The sequence below is a fragment of the Pristiophorus japonicus genome, unplaced genomic scaffold (assembly GCF_044704955.1).
Source record: "Pristiophorus japonicus isolate sPriJap1 unplaced genomic scaffold, sPriJap1.hap1 HAP1_SCAFFOLD_313, whole genome shotgun sequence".
Lineage (NCBI taxonomy): Eukaryota > Metazoa > Chordata > Chondrichthyes > Pristiophoridae > Pristiophorus > Pristiophorus japonicus.
The window spans coordinates 309,440-328,893 of record NW_027252922.1 but is presented as its reverse complement, the minus strand read 5'-3'; the positions used below and the strand labels follow the sequence as shown (position 1 = coordinate 328,893).

Sequence of the window (19,454 nt, the reverse complement as noted above, 5' to 3'; positions counted from 1 at the left end):
GCAAATGTAACGCCCCTATTTAAAAAAGGAGGCAGACAAAAAGCAGGAAACTAGACCAGTTAGCCTAACATCTGTGGTTGGGAAAATGTTGGAGTCCATTATTAAAGAAGCAGTAACAGGATATTTGGAAAAGTATAATTCGGTCAGGCAGAGTCAGCATGGATTTATGAAGGGGAAGTCATGTTTGACAAATTTGCTGGAATTCTTTGAGGATGTAACGAACATGGTGGATAAAGGGGAACCAGTGGATGTGTATTTGGACTTCCAGAAGGCATTTGACAAGGTGCCACATAAAAGGTTACTGCGCAAGATAAAATTTCACGGGGTTGGGGGTAATATATTAGCATGGATAGAGTATTGGCTAACAGAAAACAGAGAGTCGGGACAAATGGTTCATTCTCCGGTTGGCAATCAGTAACTAGTGGGGTGCCACTGGGACCCCAACTATTTACAATCTATATGAACAACTTGGAAGAAAGGACCGAGTGTAACGTAGCCAAGTTTGCTGACAATGCAAAGATGGGATAAAAAGCAATGTGTGAGGAGGACACAAAATACCTTCAAAATGACATAGACAGGCTAAGTGAGTGGGCAAAAATTTGGCAGATGAAGTATAATGTTGGAAAGAGTGAGGTCATGCACTTTGGCAAAAAAAAATCAAAGAGCAAGTTATTATTTAAATGGAGAATAATTGCAAAGTGCTGTAGTACAGTGGGACCTGGGGGTATTTGTGCATGAAACACAAAAGGTTAGTATGGAGGTACAGCAAGTGATCAGGAAGGCCAATGGTATCTTGGTCTTTATTGCAAAGGGGATGGAGTATAAAAGCAGGGAAGTCTTGCTACAGTTTTACTGGGTATTGGTGAGGTCACACCTGGGATATTGCCTTGGTTTCCATATTTACAAAAGGATATAATTGCTTTGGAGGCAGTTCAGAGAAGGTTCACTAGGTTGATTCCAGAAATGAGGTTGTTGACTTACGAGGAAAGGTTGAGTAGAATGGGCCTATCCTCATTGGAATTCAGAAGAATGAGAGGTGATCTTATCGAAACGTATAAGATTATGAGGGGGGCTTGACAAGGTGGATGCAGAGAGGATGTTTCCACTGATAGGGGAGACTAGAACTAGGGGGCATAATCTTAGAATAAGGGGCCGCCCAGTTAAAACTGAGATGAGGAGAAATTCCTTCTCTCAGGCTTGTAAATCTGTGGAATTCGCTGCCTCAGAGAACTGGAAGCTGGGACATTGAATAAATTTAAGACAGCGGGAGACAGTTTCTTAACCGATAAGGGATTTAGGGGTTATGGGGAGCGGGCAGGAAAGTTGTCCTGAGTCTATAATCAGATCAGCCAATATTGTATTAAATGGTGGAGCAGGCTCCAGGGGCCATATGGCCTACTCCTGCTCCTATTTCTTATGTTCTTATGTAAAAAGCCGATGATAATCAGCCCTTGATGAATAGACTAACTGTGGCAGATATAGATGTGATCTTTGGGTTTGAGCTTCCCGTGTGCTAATCTTTTCCTAATATTCTTTAAAAGGAGTTTACAAAAGTCATCACTGTAAGTACAGGATAGAACTTCAGAACATTCTCTCCTTCTTGTCCCATGGGCCATGCAGCGCCGATACACCTGGGTAATCTGGGCCTGTCACTGATGGTAAAACCCGCAGCTCCCGCCCCTCTGGACACACACGTGACAACCAATGGGCCAATGGTTTTCCTGGTGCCCTCTCCGCCCCTGGTGCCAGGCTCGGTATACGCTATCCTGTGGGTCGGTGCCCTACCCCCCCCCCCCCCACCACCACTGGTGCCAGGCTCAATACACGGCCATTCTGTGGTGTTGCTGCACTCCCCGCCGCCCCCCCCGCCCCCCCACTAGTGCCAGGCTCAATACACGGCCATCCTGTGGGGTCGGTGCCCTCCCCTGGTGCCAAGCTCGGTGTACACCATCCTGTGGGGTCAGTGCCCTCCCCTGCTGCCAGTATAGATACACGGCCATCCTGTGAGGTCGGTGCCCTCCCCAGGTGCCAGGCTCGGTATCTGGCCATCCTGTGGGGTCGGTGCCCTCCGCAGGTGCCAGGCTCGGTATACGCCCATCCTGTGGGGTCGGTGCCCTCCCCAGGTGCCAGGCTCGGTATACGCCCATCCTGTGGGGTCGGTGCCCCCCCCAGGTGCCAGGCTCGGTATCTGGCCATCCTGTGGGGTCGGTGCCCTCCCCTGGTGCCAGTCTCAGTACACGTCCATCCTGTGGGGTCGGTGCCCTCCCCTGGTGCCAGGCTCAGTATACGCCCATCCTGCGGGGTCGGTGCCCTCCCCTGGTGCCAGGCTCGGTATACCCATTCTGTGGGCTCAGTGCCCTCCCCGCCAGGCTACATGACGTCACAGAGACTGCATTGCCAGGTTGCTGATGTCACACAGCTCGCGTTGCTGGGGTTTTCACGTCACACACATTATTGCCGGGTTGTTGACGTCACTGGCGCTGAGCGAGCGGCGGCGCGAGTTCGAATCGCAGCCACGTGACCCGGAGCGAGCCCGCCTCAGACTGTGGGAGCGGGCGGGGTAAATGGCAGATACAGGGTCGCGATTGGTGGGCGGCCTGTCAATCAGGTCAATCAGCCAATTGCAGGGGCGGACAACGCCTCCCTGAGCGCGCTGAGTGGCGGCACTGCGCATGTCCAGGATTCCCGGAGATCGGCCGTTGGTGAAGATGGCGGAAAGTGAGCGGAGCCGAGCGGCACCGGGGGGGAGAGGGTGCCGAGGGAGAGTGTCCCGGGGGGGAGAGGGGGCCGAGGGAGAGTGTCCCGGGTGGGGGAGGTGAGACATGGAATGGGGGTGAGGGCGAGAGAGACACGGACACGCGCACACAGACTTGACACAGGCACATCCCCAGAATGACTGGGGAGGGAGGAGACAGACGGGGAGGGTGGGGGGTCCTGGGAAACCGCTCCCCTCCCCTCCTCCTGTAACCTTCCCCTCCTCCTCGTCCCCCTCCCCGGGGGCCCAGTGAGATCAGACAGTGTGTAACCCGGGGCCCAGTGAGATCAGACAGTGTGTAACCCGGGGGCCCAGTGAGATCAGACAGTGTGTATCCCGGGGGCCCAGTGAGATCAGACAGTGTGTAACCCGGTGGCCCAGTGAGATCAGACAGTGTGTAACCCGGGGGCCCAGTGAGATCAGACAGTGTGTAATCTGGGGGCCCAGTGAGATCAGACAGTGTGTATCCCGGGGGCCCAGTGAGATCAGACAGTGTGTATCCCCGTGGCCCAGTGAGATCAGACAGTGTGTAACCCGGGGCCCAGTGAGATCAGACAGTGTGTATCCCGGGGGCCCAGTGAGATCAGACAGTGTGTAACCTGGGGGCCCAGTGAGATCAGACAGCGTGTAACCTGGGGGCCCAGTGAGATCAGACTGTGTGTAACCCGGGGGCCCAGTGAGATCAGACAGTGTGTATCCCGGGGGCCCAATGAGATCAGACAGTGTGTAACCCGGGGGCCCAGTGAGATCAGACAGTGTGTATCCCGGAGGCCCAGTGAGATCAGATTGTGTGTAACCCGGGGGCCCAGTGAGATCAGACAGTGTGTATCCCGGGACCCAGTGAGATCAGACAGCGTGTAACCTGGGGGCCCAGTGAGATCAGACAGTGTGTAACCTGGGGGCCCAGTGAGATCAGACTGTGTGTAACCCAGGGGCCCAGTGAGATCAGACAGTGTATATCCCGGGGGCCCAGTGAGATCAGACAGCGTGTAACCCGGGGGCCCAGTGAGATCAGACAGTGTGTAACCCGGGGACCCAGTGAGATCAGACAGTGTGTAACCCTGGGGCCCAGTGAGATCAGACCGTGTGTAACCCAGGGGCCCAGTGAGATCAGACAGTGTGTAACCCGGGGGCCCAGTGAGATCAGACAGTGTGTAACCCGGGGGCCCAGTGAGATCAGACCGTGTATAACCCGTGGCCCAGTGAGATCAGACAGTGTGTAACCCGAGGAGATTTCTGATGATTTTCTATAAGTCCAGACGGGCAGGAGAGATCTGAGGAAAAGGATAAAATAAAACAGAAATACTGGACATATACTGTTCTGAAACGTTGGAAAAACACTTTACGTTACATTCCACTTCACAACATTTATCTTCTAATTTTCTGCCCTGTGATAATTAGATCCCGGTGAATGGTGGAGTGATTGAGAAAGTTCCACAGCTGGAAGGAAACGGGGATTGTGGTCTGAGGAACAACAGCAGGTGAACAAGCACAGGATTGTGAGAGCACCAACCAGTGAGCCCCTTCTGATTGAATGCGCTTCAATAGATCGACTGGAGAGAAAGGTAAGAGAAAGTGCCATTTACTCAGATACACACCGGTCCTGTAGACAGTACACACAGGTTACAAGGCAAGACAGGAAATGAGACCGGGAGAGACTAACCACCGAGCACAATTATCCAGCATGAGGCCGTGCAATGGGATGTGAAGTGAGATCAGTTTCTGTCTAAACACAGTCACAGTGAATCTTGTGTGTGTTTTAGAGTAAAGGGCTTTAATCTAAGAGATGACTCCAGTTTGAGGCAGAGCCCAGCAGATGGACCGGTCTCTGTACATTAGGTGCGGCTGAGCTCTCACCGACACCATCAGATCTCAATGTTCAAATATTTCCCATCTGGTGAGAAAGCCAATGGAAAGATTGAACCGGAAGCACATCGTCAATTCACTGATCACGGTGCACAGACCCATCTGAAAGACCAGCACAGCCTATCACCCACAGAATCAATTATTCATTCATGAACATTTAGAATGATAAGAAAATATATTGATAACTATTTTATATTGATTACTAATATTGAAGCATTAATCACGAGAGATATGTAGTATTCTAAAATACTGAAACACAGATATGGAGAGTTGCAATTTATTGATTGGCGTCGTACTTGACCCCGAGATGAGCTTCCGAACCCATATTCCCTCAGTCACCAAGTATGCTTACTTCCACCTCCATAACATTGCCGGTCTCTGCCCCTTCCTCAGCTCATCTGCTCAAACCCTCATCCAAGCCTCTGATCGGCCTCACACCTCGCACTCACCGTAAACATAAGCTTAAACTTAGGGGGCATAGTTTTAAGGTGGTTGGTGGAAGGTTTAGAGGGGATTTGAGGGGGGGCTTCTTTACGCAGAGGGTTTTGGGGATCTGGAACTCATTGCCTGGAAGAGTAGTGGATACAGAAACCCTCACTACTTTTAAGAGATGGTTGGATGGGCACTTAAAGTGCCGTAACCTGCAGGGTACGGACCTAGAGCTGGTAATTGGGATTAGACGAGATCACCTCTTGTTGGCCGGCGCAGATATAATGGTAAGTGCTGCAGGGAATCGAATATGGCCAGGGTGATCTGGACTAGTTTCGATCGCCTGGATGGGTAGGAGAGAAATTTTCCCACATTTTCTTTCCCTAAATTGGCCTGGGTTTTTACCTGTTTTTTGCCTCTCCCCAGGACATCACATGGTTCTGGTTGGGGTGGAATGTAGAATGTTTCGGTGCAAGGGGTGATGCAGTTGTGTGAGGCGGACTGGTTGGGCTGGGTGCTATTTACCTTTCCGCCATTGTTCATTGTTCATAGGTTTATATGTAACCTTCAGGGCTGCTGACCGAGGGCCGTGCGGCTCTTTGTTGGCCGGCGCGGACACGATGGTCTGAAATGGCCTCCTTCTGCGCTGTAAATTTCTATGTTTCTAAAACATTCCTGCCCATATCCTTACTCAAGAACACAAGAAGTAGCAGCAGGAGTTGGCCCTCCCATCTACTCCGCCATTCAGTAAGATCTCTATTCGATAGAGAATTTTAAAGATTCACAACTCTGAGTGAAGAAATAGCTCCTCCACAAAGTCTTAAATGACCGATCTGTTATCCTAATACGAGGAACCCTAACTCTAGACTATCCAGCCCTTGTCAGTTCCTCTCAGAATTTTATATGTTTCAATGATATCACCTTCCGTTCTTCTAAACTCCAGACAATATAGGCCTATTCTACTCAATCTGTCCTCAGCCCTCTCATCACAACTTGTACCAATTTCCATTCACCCATCACCCCTGTGCTCGCTGAACTACATTGGCTCCTGGTCCATCAGTGCCTCGCTTTCAAAATTCTCATCCTTGTTTTGAAATCCATCCAGGACCTTGACACTCCCTATTGCTGTCACCTCCTCCAACGCGACAGCCCTCAGATCTTTGCATTCCTACAATTCTGGCCTCTTGAGCAGCCCCAATTTTCAGCAATATTGGTGGCTGTACCTTCAGCTGCCGAGGCCATAAGCTGTGGAATTCCTCCCTAAACCTCTCCACCTTTAAAATGCTCCTTAATACCTACCCTTTTGAACAAGCTTTCAGTCACCTGTGCTAATATTTCCTTACGTGACTGGGTGTCAAAGTTTGTTTGCTAACAGTCCTGTGAAGTGCCTTGGGACATTTTACTACGTTTAAGGCGTGATATAGATGCCATTTGTTGCTGATAACTGAAGATATTTTGAATCGTAATATAACAAAACTACAGGCATGGGGAATTGCAATAGGTTGATAACTGCAGAGGAAGAGGATTGTTCTGTATTGCTCATAGTGTGAATTCTTTTAATGTGAGGTGGCCCTTGCACATTCGCTACCACACCGGCTTGGCAGAGCAAGGTCTTGGTCCAATGGCAAGGGGATCCAAGATGACTGGAGACCAGGCTCTGCTGCATGTTTCCTCTGACACTGATTCTCACTGGGATACACTTTCCTCTGGCACTGACTCTCACTGGGATACAGTTTCCTGTAGCACTGACTCTCACTGGAATACAGTTTCCTCTGGCACTGACTCTCGCTGGGGTACAGTTTCCTCTGGCACTGACTCTCACTGGGGTACAGTTTCCTCTGGCACTGACTCTCAATGGGGTACAGTTTCCTCTGGCACTGACTCTCACTGGGGTACAGTTTCCTCTGGCACTGACTCTCAGTGGGGTACAGTTTCCTCTGGCAGACTCTCTCTGGGGTACAGTTTCCTCTGGCACTGACTCTCTGGGGTACAGTTTCCTCTGGCACTGACTCTGGGGTACAGTTTCCTCTGGCACTGACTCTCACTGGGGTACAGTTTCCTCTGACACAGATTTACTGTATACCTAATTCGTGCTGTCCCTGCCCTGGGAGTGCTGGCAGTTTAAAAGGAGCTTTAACCTGAAACTGATCAGGAGCTGCGGGTGGAAAGTTTTCAGTGCAGTGGCAGATCGTACTGCTGCTGAATTTTAATTGATAAGCTGCCAGCAGTGCGGTCGGGACAGACACCAAAGTGTGCCCTGCAGCAGGGTAGAGGGAACTTTACTCTGTATCTAACCCATACACCACCTCGTCTGTGGGAATTTAGTGTGAATTTGAAAGCAATTGATTGGGTAGATAGAGAGAAATTTATTCTGCTGCTTGGGGTATCTAGGACGAGGGGACATAACCTTAAAATCCGAGCCAGGCCATTCAGGAGAGATGTTAGGATACACTTCTTCACTCAATGGATGGTTGAACATAAGAACATAAGAATTAGGAACAGGAATAGGCCATCTGACCCCTCGAGCCTGCTCCGCCATTCAATAAGATCATGGCTGATCTGGTCGTGGACTCAGCTCCACTTACCCGCCCTCTCCCTGTAACCCTTAATTCCCTTATTGGTTAAAAATCTATCTATCTTTGACTTGAATACATTCAATGAGCTAGCCTCAACTGCTTCCTTGGGCAGAGAATTCCACAGATTCACAACCCTCTGGGAGAAGAAATTCTTTCTCAACTCGGTTTTAAATTGGCACCTCCGTATTTTGAGGCTGTGCACCCTAGTTCTAGACTCCCCTACCAGTGGAAACAACCTCTCTGCCTCTATCTTGTCTATGCCTTTTGTGATTTTAAATGTTTCTATAAGATCACCCCTCATCCGTCTGAACTCTAACGAGTAAAGACCCAGTCTACTCAATCTATCATCATAAGGTAACCCCCTCATTTCTGGAATCAGCCTAGTGAATCGTCTCTGTACCCCTTCCAAAGCTAGTATATCCTTCCTTAAGTAAGGTGACCAAAACTGCACACAGTACTCCAGGTGCGGCCTTACCAATACCCTGTACAGTTGCAGCAGGACCTCCCTGCTTTTGTACTCCATCCCTCTCGCAATGAAGGCCAACATTCCATTCGCCTTCCTGATTACCTGCTGCACCTGCAAACTAACCTTTTGGGATTTAAGCCGGTTCACGGGCTCCCAGGCCGCCTGCAATTTCTGCGGTCTGGAAGAGTCCGTGTTCCATGTTTTTATTGATTGCACGAGGTTGCAGCCCCTGTTTTGTTATCGAAAGGGGCTGCTCCTGAAATTCTGGCTGCACTTTAGTCCCACACTCCTGATCTTCGGGCACCCTGTGCGGAGGGGAGCGGGTAGATCCGAGGGCCTCCTCGTAGGACTGCTCCTGGGCACGGCCAAGAGTGCCATCAGCCGGTCCAGGCAGCGGGCGGTCGAGGGGGTCGTTCAGCCAGACTGCCTGCCTCTCTTCCGCGCATACATCCGGTGCAGGGTGTCCCTGGAGATGGAGCACGCGGTGTCCACCGGTACGCTCGCGGCCTTCCGCGAGAGGTGGGCACCGGAGGGACTGGAGTGCCTCATCACGCCCGGCAACCAAATTTTAATTTGATTTTATGTTTTTAAGTTAATTTGTTTTAATTGCCGTTGCTTTTAGTGTCCCCCTCCCCTTTTATAGGGGGCACTTGGAGAAAAAATATGTTTTGTGCCCAAAAAAACCCCCAAAAAAACACAAAAAAAAAAATAAAAGGGCCTGCAAATGTTTGGTGTTTCCCCAAGATCGGGGGGGCACGGTTTAATGTTTTTTGTTTACTCCCAAAAAGAGTTTCATGCACAAGGACTCCCAGGTCCCTCTGCACCACAGCATGTTGTAATTTCTCCCCATTCAAATAATATTCCCTTTTACTGTTTTTTTTTTTCCCAAGGTGGATGACCTCACACTTTCTGACATTGTATTCCATCTGCCAAACCTTAGCCCATTCGCTTAACCTATCCAAATCTCCTTGCAGCCTCTCTGAGTCCTCTTCACAACCCGCTTTCCCACTAATCTTAGTGTCATCTGCAAGTTTTGTTGCACTACACTCTGTCCCCTCTTCTAGGTCATCTATGTATATTGTAAACAGTTGTGGTCCCAGCACTGATCCCTGTGGCACACCACTAACCACTGATTTCCAACCGGAAAAGGACACATTTATCCCGACTCTCTGCTTTCTGTTCACCAGCCAATTCTCTATCCATGCTAATACATTTCCACTGACTCTGCGTACCTTTATCTTCTGCAGTAACCTTTTGTGTGGCACCTTATCGAATGCCTTTTGGAAATCTAAATACACCACATCCATCGGTACACCTCTATCCACCATGCTCGTTATATCCTCAAAGAATTACAGTAAGTTAGTTAAACATGATTTCCCTTTCATGAATCCATGCTGCGTCTGCTTGATTACACTATTCCTATCTAGATGTCCCGCTATTTCTTCCTTAATGATAGTTTCAAGCATTTTCCCCACTACAGATGTTGAACTAACCGGCCTATAGTTACCTGCCTTTTGCCTGCCCCCTTTTTTAAACAGAGGCGTTGCATTAGCTGCTTTCCAATCCGCTGGTACCTCCCCAGAGTCCAGAGAATTTTGGTAGATTATAACGAATGCATCTGCTATAACTTTCGCCATCTCTTTTAATACCCTGGGATGCATTTCATCAGGACCAGGGGACTTGTCTATCTTGAGTCCCATTAGCCTGTCCAGCACTACCTCCCTAGTGATAGTGATTGTCTCAAGGTCCTCCCTTCCCACATTCCTGTGGCCTGCAAATTTTGGCATCGTTTTTGTGTCTTCCACTGTGAAGACGGAAGCAAAATAATTGTTTAAGGTCTCAGCCATTTCCACATTTCCCATTATTAAATCCCCCTTTTCATCTTCTAAGGGACCAACATTTACTTTAGTCACTCTTTTCCATTTTATATATCTGTAAAAGCTTTTACTATCTGTTTTTATGTTTTGCGCAAGTTTACCTTCGTAATCTATCTTCCCTTTCTTTATTGCTTTTTTAGTCATTCTTTGCTGTTGCTTAAAATTTTCCCAATCCTCTAGTTTCCCACTAACCTTGGCCACCTTATACGCATTGGTCTTTGATTTGATACTTTCCTTTATTTCCTTGGTTATCCACGGCTGGTTATCCCTTCTCTTGCCGCCCTTCTTTTTCACTGGAATATATTTTTGTTGCGCACTATGAAAAAGCTGTGTGGAAGTGTGGAACTTCCCACAATAAGCAGTCGATGCTCGCCCATTGAATAATTCTGCCAAATGACCGTTGCTTGTTCCCTTGGATTGGATCTTTATTTATTCCCTTTGGTTTGTTTTCAGTTTCACTGCTGGACCCACCACTTAAAGCACTTTGTCTGATCTGCCCCTGGGAATGAGCAGACTCCTCCCTCCTCTCCCACACTGCACCATCTCTCCTCCTGTGTGTTAAGACAGGATGTCCCAGCTCGCCTCCCCTTTCCCCCTTGGTTGTGTTCCACACTCGGCCTTGGGCCTTCCCCGAGGATTCTCAGTATGAACAGGGGGATGTGTGTTGAGACAGGATGTCCCAGCTCTCCACCTTTAAAGGGACATGGAGAGGACCCACTGGGCTGAATGGCCCTGCTTTATGACATCACTGCAGTGCCTAGCAACCAACCTCCCTGAGCCCTGCTCATTATGGGCTGGCAGTGTCTGATGGGACAGTGAAGAGGGAGAAAGACTTGAATTTATTTGGCGCCTTTCACGACCACCGGAGTCCTCAAAGCGCTTTACAGCCAATGAAGTACTTTTGGATTGTAGTCACTGTTGCAGTAAGGGAGAGTTACCCTGTATCTAACCCGTGCTGTACCTGCCCTGGGATTGTTTGATGGGACAGTGCACAGGGAGTTTTACTCTGTATCTAACCCGTGCTGTACCTGCCCTGGGATTGTTTGATGGGACAGTGCATAGGGAGTTTTACTCTGTATCTAACCCGTGCTGTACCTGCCCTGGGATTGTTTGATGGGACAGTGCATAGGGAGTTTTACTCTGTATCTAACCCGTGCTGTACCTGCCCTGGGATTGTTTGCTGGGACAATGTAGAGGGAGGTTTACTCTGTATCTAACCTGTGCTGTACCTGCCCTGGGGGTGTTTGATGGGACAGTTTAGAGGGAGCTTTACTCTGTATCTAACCCGTGTTGTACATGTCCCAGAACTGTTTGATGGGATAGTATAGAGAGAGTTTTACTCTTTTTCTAACCCATGTTGTACATGTCCCGGGACTGTTTGATGGGATAGTATAGAGAGAGTTTTACTCTTTATCTAACCCTGTGCTGTACCTGTCCTGGGAGTTTTTGACAGGATAATGTAAAGGAAGCTTTGCGCTGTATCTAACCCATGTTGTACCTGATCTGGCAGAGTTTGACGGGACAGTTTAGAGGAAGCTTTTCTGTCTATCTAACCCATACTGTAACTGCCTTGGGAGTATTTGATGGGACAGTGTGGCGGGAGCTTTTCTCTGAATCTAACCCATACTGTACCTGCCCTGGGAGTGTTTGATGGGATAATGTAGACGGAGATTTATTGTGTGCCAAACCTGTGCTAACTTAGCAAGTTGTGAAGAGGACGCCAATAATCTACAAAGGGATATAGAGAGGCTAAGTGAGTGGGCAAAACTTTGGCAGATGGAGTATAATGTGGGAAAATGTGAGCTTATCCACTTTGGTTGGAGAAATAATAAAGCAAATTATTATTTAAATTGTGAGATTACAAAATGCAGTGGTACAGTGGGATCTGGGAGTCCTTGTACATTAAACACAAAAAGTTAGCATGCAGTTACTGCAATTAATCTGGAAGGCAAATGGAATGTTGGCCTTTATTGCAAGGGGGATGGAGTATAAAAGTAGGGAAATCCTGCTGCAACTGTACAGGGTGTTGGTAGGACCACACCTGGAGTACTGCGTACAGTTTTGGTCTCCTTATTTCAGGAAGGATATACTTGCACTGGAGGCAGTTCAGAGAAAGTTCCCGAGGTGTATAACTGAGATGAAGGGGTTTTCATAATGAGAAAGGTTGAGCAGATTGGGCCTGTACTCATTGGAATTTAGAAGACTTAGAGGTGATCTTATTGAAACGTATAAGATTCTGAGGGGGCTTGACAGAGAGGATGTTTCCCCTCGTGGGGGAATCTAGAACTAGAGGGCATAGTTTCAGAATAAGGGGTCGCCCATTTAAAACTGAAATGAGGAGAAATTTCTTATCTGAGGGTTGTGAATCTTTGGAATTCTCGACCTCAGAGAGCTGTGGGGGCTGGGTCATTGAATGTTTTTAAGGTGGGGATAGACAGATTTTTGAACGATAAGTGGGTCAAGGATTATGGGGAGTGGGCAGTGAAGTGGAGTTGAGACCTGGATCCGATCAGCCATGATCTTATTGAATGGCGGAGCAGGCTCAAAGGGACAAATGGTCTACTCCTGCTCCTATTTCTTATGTTCCATACCTGCCCTGGAAGTGGTTGATGGGACAGTGTACAGGGAGTGTTACGCTATATCTAACCCATGCTGTACCTGCCCTGGGAGTCTCTGATGGGACAGTGTAGGCGGAGGTTTACTCTGCATCTAATCCGTGCTGCACCTACCCTGGGAACGTTTCATTAGACAGTGTACATAAGAGCATAAGGAACAGGAGTAGGCCATATGGCCCCTCGATCCTGCTCCGCCATTCAATAAGATCATGGACTTAGCTTCACTTCCCCGCCCGCTCCCCATAACCCCTTATCCCTTTTCGTTTCAGAAACTGTCGATTTCTATCTTAAATTTATTCAATGTCCCAGCTTCTACAGCTTTCTGTGGCAGAGAATTCCACAGATTTAGAACCCTGTGAGAGAAGAAATTTCTCCTCATCTGTGTTTTAAATGGGCGGCCCCTTATTCTAAGATCATGCCCTCTAGTTCTCGTCTCCCCCATCAGTGGAAACATCCTCTCTGCATCCACCTTGTCGAGCCCCCTCATAATCTTATACATTTCGATACGATCGTCTCTCATTCTTCTGAACTCCAGTGAGTAGAGGCCCAACCTACTTAACCTTTCCTCATAAATCAACCCTCATCCCCGGAATCAACCAAGTGAACCTTCTGTGAACTGCCTCCAAAGCAACGATATCCTTTTGTAAATATGGAAACCAAAACTCAACACAGTATTCCAGGTGTGGCCTCACCAAAACCTTGTATAGCTGCAGCAAGACTTCCCTGCTTTTATACTCCAACTCCTTTGCAATAAAGTCCAAGATACCTTTCGCCTTCCTGATCACTTGCTGTATCTGTATACTATCCTTTTGTGTTTAATGCACAAGTACCCCCAGGTCCCGCTGTACTGTGGCGCTTTGCAATCTTTCTCCATTTAAATAATAACTTGCTCTTTGATTTTTTTCTGCCAAAGTGCATGACCTCACACTTTCCAACATTATACTCCAACTGCCAAATTTTTGCCCACTCACTGAGCCTGTCTATGTACTTCTGCAGATTTTTTGTGTCCTGCTCACACATTGCTTTTCCACCCATCTTTGTATTGTCAGCAAACTTGGCTATGTTACACTCAGTCCCTTCGTCCAAGTAGTTAATATAGATTGAAAATAGTTGGGGACCCAGCACTGATCCCTGCGGCACCCCACTAGTTACTGGTTGCTAACCAGAGAATGAACCATTTATCCCGACTCTCTGTTCTCTATTAGTTAGCCAATCCTCTATCCATGCTAATATATTACCCCCAACTCCGTGAACTTTTATCTTGTGCGGCAACCTTTTATGTAGCACGTTGTCAAATGCCTGCTGGAAGTCCAAATACACCATATCCACTGGTTCCACTTTATCCACCCTGTTCGTTACATCCTCAAAGAACTCCAGCAAATTTATCAAACATGACTTCCCCTTCATAAATCCATGCTGATTCTGCCTGATCGAATTTTGCTTATCCAAATGTCCTGCTATTGCTTCTTTAATAATGGACAAGGACAACATTTTCCCAACCACAGATATTAGGCTAACTGGTGTAAAGTTTCCTGTTTTTTGTCTGCCTCCTTTTTTAAATAGGGGCGTTACATTTGCAGTTTTCCAATCTGCTGGGATCTCTCCAGAATCCAGGGAATTTTGGTAAATTACAACCAATGCATCTACAATCCCTGCCGCTACTTCTCTTAAGACCCTAGGATGCAAGCCATCAGGTCCAGGGGATGTATCTGCCTTTAGTCCCATTATCTTACTGAGTACCACCTCCCTAGTGATTGTGATCGTGTTAAGTTCTTTCCCCCCCCCCCCCCCAATAGCCCCTTGACTATCCACTGTTGGAATATTGTTGGTGTCCTCTAACGTAAAGACTGATACAAAATATTTGTTCAGAGTTTCTGCCATCTCCATGTTCCCCATTATTAATTCCCCGGTCTCGTCCTCTAAGGGACCAACATTTACTTTAGCCACTCTTTTCCTTTTTATATACCTATAGAAACTCTTGCTATCTGTTTTTATATTTTGTGCTAATTTACTCTCATAGTCTATCTTCCCTTTCTTCTTAATTTTTTTAGTCGTTCTTTGCTGACTTTTAAAAGCTTCCTAGTCTTCTGTCCTCCCACTAGTTTTGGTCACTTTGTATGCCCTTGTTTTTAGTTGGATACCGTCCTTTATTTCTTTAGTTAGCCACGGATGGCTATCTTTTCTCTTGCACCCTTTCCTCCTTGATGGAATGTATTTTTCTTGAGAGTTGTGAAATATTTCCTTAAATGTACACCACAGTTCATCAACCGTCCTACACATTAATCTATTTTCTCAGTGCACTTTACCCAACTCTGCCCTCATACCTTCATAGTCTCCTTTATTTAAGATTAGTACGCTGGTTAGAGATCCAACTTTCTCACCCTCCATCTGAATTTGAAATTCAATCATGTTATGATCACTCATTCCGAGGGGATCCTTTACTAGGAGATTGTTTATTAATCCTGTCTCATTACACAGGATCAGATCTAAGATAGCCTGCCTCCTGGTTGGTTCTGTTACAGACTGCTTAAGGAACCTGTCCATTATGCACTCCATGAACTCCTCCTCAAGGCTGCCCTGACCAATTTGATTTGTCCAATCAATATAGAGGTTAATATCACCTATGATTATTGCTGTTCCCTTTTTACAAGCCCCCACTATTTCCTGGTTTATGCTCCAAGCAACAGAGTTGTTACTGTTCGGGGGCCTATAGACTCTACCCACCAGTGACTTTTTCCCCTTATTATTCCTTATCTCCACCCAAACTGTCTCAACACTCTTATCATTTGAGCCAATATCGTTTCTTACTATTGCAGTGATTCCATCCTTTATCCATAGAGCTACCACACCTCCTTTTCCTTTCTGTCTGTCCTACCGGATTGTCAAGTACCCCTGAATATATAATTCCCAGTCCTGGTCACCTTGCAACCACGTCTCTGTAATGGCTATCAGATCATATCCATTTGTCTCAAATTGTGCCGTCAACTTATCTATTTTGTTACAAATGCTTCGTGCATTTAGACACAGTGCCTTTAAGTTTTTTTTTTACCTTTTTTTATCCTGCTTGTATCCTCTCCTTCAAATTCACTTTCTTTATTTTTGCTTTCTAATTCCAGCTTTACTCCTCTCCCTATTGAATCTTTTTCAGGTTCACATCCCCCTGTCAAGCTAGTTTAAACCCTCCCCAACAGCACTAGCAAACCCACCCGCAAGGATATTGGTCCTTGCTATGTTGAGGTGCAACCCGTCCGGCTTGTACAGGTCCCGCCTCCCCCGGAAGCAGTTCCAATGCCTCAGGAAGCTAAAGCCCTCCCGCCTGCACCATCTCTCCAGCCATCTGCTCGATCCTCCTATTTCTGTACTCACTAGCTCGTGGCACCAGGAGTAATCCAGAGATTACTACCTTTTGAGGTCCTGCTTTTTAATTTATCTCCTAGCTCCCTAAACTCTGCCTGCAGGACCTCATCCCTCTTCCTACCCATGTCATTGGTACCGATGTGAACCATAACCTCTGGCTGTTCAACTCTCCCCCCAGAGTGTAGAGAGAGCTTTACTCTCCACATAACCCGTGCTGTACCTGTCTTGTGAGTGATTGATGGGACACTTCAGAGGAAGCTTTCCTCTGTATCTAACCCATACTCTACCTGCCCTAGTTGTGTCTGATAGGACAGTGTAGAGGGAGGTTTACTCTGTATCTAACATAAGCTGTACCTGCTCTTGGAATAGTAGATGGAACTTTACTCTCTTTCTGACTCGTGCTATACCTGCTCTGGGAGTTTTTGATGGGACACTGTCGAGGGAGATTTATTCTGCATCTAATTTTGCGATACCTGCCCTGCGAGTGTTTGATGCGACAGTGTAGAGGGAGCTTTAATCGGTACCTAACCCATGCTGTACCTGCCCTGAGAGTATTTGATAGGACAATGTAGAGGGAGCTTTACTTTGTATCTAACCTGTGTTGTACCTGCTCTGCGAGTGTTTGATGGATAATGTAGACGGAGAATTACTCTGTATCTAACCTGTGCTGTACCTGTCCTGGGAGTGTTTGATGGGACAGTATAGAAGGAGCCTTGCTCTTATCTAGCATATGCTCTGCCTGCCCTGGCATTGTTTGATCGGGGAGTATAAAGGGAGCTTTACCCTCTGCCTAACCCATGCAATTCCTGCTCTTGGAGCATCTATTGGCCAGTGTAGAGAAAACTTTACTCTGTATCTAACCCGTACTGTACCTCCCCTGGGAGTGTTTGATGGGACAGTATAGAGGGAGCTTTACTCTGTATCTAACCCGTGCTGTGTGGGCCCTTGGAGTATTTGATGGGACAATGAAGTGGGACCATTACTGTGTATTAAGACCCAAGCTTGCAAGCCATCAGGTCCAGGGGACTTTTCCATCTTTAGTCCCATTATTTTACTGAGCCCTTTTTTTGTGATAGTGATTGCTTTAAGTTCCTCCCTCGCTATAGTCCCTTGATTATCTATTATTGGGATGTTTTTAGTATCTTCTACCGTGAAGACTGATACAAATTATTTGTTCAAAGTCTCTGCCATTTCCCTGTTCCCCATTATTAATTCCCCAGTCTCATCCTCTAAGGGACCAACGTTTACTTTATTTACCCTATCCTTTTTACATACCTGTAGAAGCTCATACTATCTTTTTTATATTGCTTGCTAGTTTACTCTCATAATCTATCTTCCCTCTCTATTATTTCTTTAGTCATCATTTGCTGTTTTTAAAAAATTTGCCAATGCTCTGGCCTCCCACTGATCTTGGTCACTTTGTATGACATTGTTTTCAAATTGATACCATCCTTTACTTCCTTCGTTAGCCACGGATGGTTCTCCCTTCGCTTAAAGTCTTGCCTTCTCACTGAAATATATTTTTGTTGAGTTATGAAATATCTCCTTAATTGTCTGTCACTGCTTCTCAACCGTCTTACACTTTAATCTATTTTCCCAGTTGACTTAAGCCAACTTTTTTTTTTATACGTTCATGGGATGTAGGCGTCGCTGGCAAGGCCAGCATTTATTGCCCATCCCTAATTGCCCTTGAGAAGATGGTGGTAAGCCACCTTCATGAACTGCTGCAGTCTGTGTGGTGATGGTAGTGCCACAGTGCTGTTAGGGAGGGAGTTCCAGGAATTTGACCTCGCGACGATGAAGGAATGGCGATATGCTTTCAAGTCAGGATGGTGTATGACTTGGAGGGGAATGTGGAGGTTGTGGTGTTCCCATGCGCTTGCTGCCCTTGTCCTTCTCGATGTTAGAGGTCGCGGGTTTGGGAGGTGCTGCCGAAGAAGCCTTGGCGAGTTGCTGCAGTGCATCTTGTAGATGGTACACACTGCAGCCACGGTACGCCGGTGGTGGAGGGAGTGGATGTTTAAGGTGGTGGATGGGGTGCCAATCAAGCGGGCTGCTTTGTCCTGGATTGTGTCGAGCTTCTTGAGTGTTGTTGGAGCTGCACTCATCCAGGCAAGTGGAGAGTATCCCATCACACTCCTGGCTTGTGCCTTGTAGATGATGGAAAGGCTTTGGGGAGTCAGGAGATGACACACTCACCGCAGAATACCCAGCCTCTGACCTGCTCGTGTTGCCACAGTATTTATTTGGCAGGTCCAGTTAAGTTTCTGGTCAATGGTGACCCCAGGATGTTGATGGTAGGGGATTCGGCGATGGTAATGCCATTGAATGTTAAGGGGCGGTGGTTAGACTCTCACTTGTTGGATATAGTCATTGTCAGGCACTTGAGTGGCGCGAATGTCACTTGCCCAAGTCTGAATGTTGTCCAGGTCTTGCTGCAAGCGGGCATGGACTGCTCCATTATCTGAGGAGTTGCAAATGGAACTGAATACTGTGCAGTTATCAGCGAACATCCCCAGTTCTGCTTTCATACCTTATAGTCGCCTTTATTTAGAATCAGGTTTGAGGTCTGACTTTCTCACCCTCCAACTGAATTTGAAATTCAACCATGTTATGTTCACTTTTTCTGAGAGGATCTTTTACTATGAGATAATTTATTAATCTTGTCTCATTACACGGTACCAGATCTAAGATAGCCTGCTCCCTGATTGGTTTCTTCAACTTGCTCTTCAAGGAAACCATCCTGGATACACTCTTATAAACTCTTCCTCAAGTCGACCTTGGCCAACTTGATTTGTCCAATCAACATGAAGATTAAAGTCGCTCATGATTATTGCCGTACCTTTCTTACAAGCCTCCATTATTTCTTGATTTATACTCCGTCCAACAGTGTAGCTACTGTTAGGGGGCCTATGGACTACGCCCACCAGTGACTTCTTCCCCTTATTATTTCTTATCTCCACTCAAACTGATTCTACATCTTGATCTTCTGAGCCAATATCATTTCTCACTACTGCACTGATCTCATCCTTTATTGACAGAACTACCTCACCTTTTCCTTTCTGTCTATCCTTCTGAATTGTTAAATACCCCTGAATATTCAGTTCCCAGCCTTGGTCACCTTGCAACCACGTTTCTGTAATGGCTGTCAGATCATACCCACTTGTATCTATTTGTCTTGTCAACTCATCTATCTTGTTACAAATGTTTCGTGCATTCAGATAAAGAGCTTTTAATTTTGTCTTTTTACCATTTTCCCCTGCTTTGACCCTACTTTCTGTTACACTCTTATTTTATACATTCTGTCCCTTCCTGTCACAGTCTGGTTATCATTTCCCCCACTGCTACCCTGCTCTATTGCCTTCTCCTTGCTCTTTGACTTTTCAAATTTCTGCTAGCCTGAACCCTCTTTCCCCCCCACCCCCCCCAGTACTGGTGCCAGTGCCCCATGAACCGAAACCCATTTCTCCCACACCAGTCTTTGAGCCACGTGTCCATCTCTCTGATCTTATT

General features: G+C 47.0%; 1 protein-coding gene across 3 annotated transcripts in view; it reads left to right on the top strand.

Moving 5' to 3' along the window:
• LOC139249438 (zinc finger protein 271-like) overlaps nt 1-19,454 on the top strand; it is a 210,979-nt gene that overhangs the window by 171,405 nt on the left and 20,120 nt on the right. The window contains exons 1-2 of one of the 3 annotated variants that reach the window (XM_070872396.1): nt 2,607-2,718; nt 4,157-4,320. The exons of 1 other annotated variant lie outside the window; for it this stretch is intronic. The gene's annotated coding sequence lies outside the window, so the exon portion shown is untranslated. Of the gene's footprint in view, nt 1-2,606; nt 2,719-2,792; nt 2,816-4,156; nt 4,321-19,454 lie in introns of those variants that run through there. One more of the 3 variants, XM_070872395.1, reaches the window with a different exon arrangement.